The sequence below is a fragment of the Oncorhynchus kisutch genome, linkage group LG3 (assembly GCF_002021735.2).
Source record: "Oncorhynchus kisutch isolate 150728-3 linkage group LG3, Okis_V2, whole genome shotgun sequence".
Classification (NCBI taxonomy): domain Eukaryota; kingdom Metazoa; phylum Chordata; class Actinopteri; order Salmoniformes; family Salmonidae; genus Oncorhynchus; species Oncorhynchus kisutch.
In genome coordinates this window covers 7869533-7871163 of record NC_034176.2, presented here as the reverse complement: position 1 = coordinate 7871163, position 1631 = coordinate 7869533, and positions in this window count along the sequence as shown.

Below are 1631 nucleotides of genomic sequence, written 5' to 3'. Positions count from 1 at the left end.
GTCTGTCTGTCTGTCTGTCTGTCTGTCTGTCTGTCTGTCTGTCTGTCTGTCTGTCTGTCCATCTGTCTGTATCTGTCTGTCTGTCCACTTGTCTGTCTGTCTGTCTGTCTGTCTGTCTGTCTGTCTGTCTGTCTGTCTGTCTGTCTGTCTGTCTGCCTGTCTGTCTGTCTGTCCACCTGTCTGTCCGTCTGTCCGCCTGTCCGTCTGTCTGTCTGCCTGTCTGTCTGTCTGTCTGTCTGTCTGTCTGTCTGTCTGTCTGCCTGTCTGTGTATGGTCACATGAGCAGCAGTGTGATCAGTTTGATGTATTTATTAAACTATTAGTATAATGTGAAACTACACGAGTCGCTGTTGTGTCATAATGTCCATCTGTCTGTATCTGTCTGTCTGTCCACTTGTCTGTATCTGTCTGTCTGTGCACTTGTCTGTATCTGTCTGTCTGTCTGTCCACCTGTCTCTGTCCACTTGTCTGTCTGTCCGTCTGTCTGTCTGTCTGCCTGTCTGTCTGCCTGTCCGTCTGTCTGTCTGTCTGTCTGTCTGTCTGTCTGTCTGTCTGTCTGTCTGTCTGTCTGTCTGCCTGTCCGTCTGTCTGTCTGTCTGCCTGTCCGTCTGTCTGTCTGTCTGTCTGTCTGTCTGTCTGCCTGTCTGTCTGTCTGTCTGTCTGTCTGTCTGTCTGTCTGCCTGTCTGTGTATGGTCACATGAGCAGCAGTGTGATCAGTTTGATGTATTTATTAAACTATTAGTATAATGTGAAACTACACGAGTCGCTGTTGTGTCATAATGTCCATCTGTCTGTATCTGTCTGTCTGTCCACTTGTCTGTCCGTCTGTCTGTCTGTCTGTCTGTCTGTCTGTCTGTCTGTCTGTCTGTCTGTCTGTCTGTCTGTCTGTCTGTCTGTCTGTCTGTCTGTCTGTCTGTCTGTCTGCCTGTCTGTGTATGGTCACATGAGCAGCAGTGTGATCAGTTTGATGTATTTATTAAACTATTAGTATAATGTGAAACTACACGAGTCGCTGTTGTGTCACCCGTCGTGTTTGTGAAAGGTGGTGCAGTTTTCATTCAGCAGTAATAACTAGCCATTACTAGCTCCATGGATACACACATAATGTGTTTGTGAAAGGTGGTGCAGTTTTCAATTAGCATTTTTAACTAGCCATTACCAGCTCCGTGGATACACACATAACGTGTTTAAATGCCAATTCCGTTACCAAGGTGGGGCTGATGCATACACACACGCCCACCCAACATGCACTGAGACAGAGTACCACTCACATTTATCTGTCAGTCATACAGGGAGGGACACACCAACGGTGAAAAAGAAAAAGACTGTTCTGTTACATTTGTTTATCTCTGCTGTTGCACGGAAATGAAAGTCTTAGCTGATACAATAATGAGAATTATCTCGCACGAAGATAAAGGGTAGATATCACAGATCGGTTATGATTTATTTTGTTGTTAAGTCAACATACCTGACTGATGAGAAAGCATTCTGTATCCCCTGGCTAGACCTGGCTAAACCTGGCTAGATCTGGCTAAACCAGGCTAAACCTGGCTAGACCAGGCTAAACCTGGCTAGACCAGGCTAAACCTGGCTAGACCTGGCTAAACCTGGCTAGACCTGGCTAGACCTG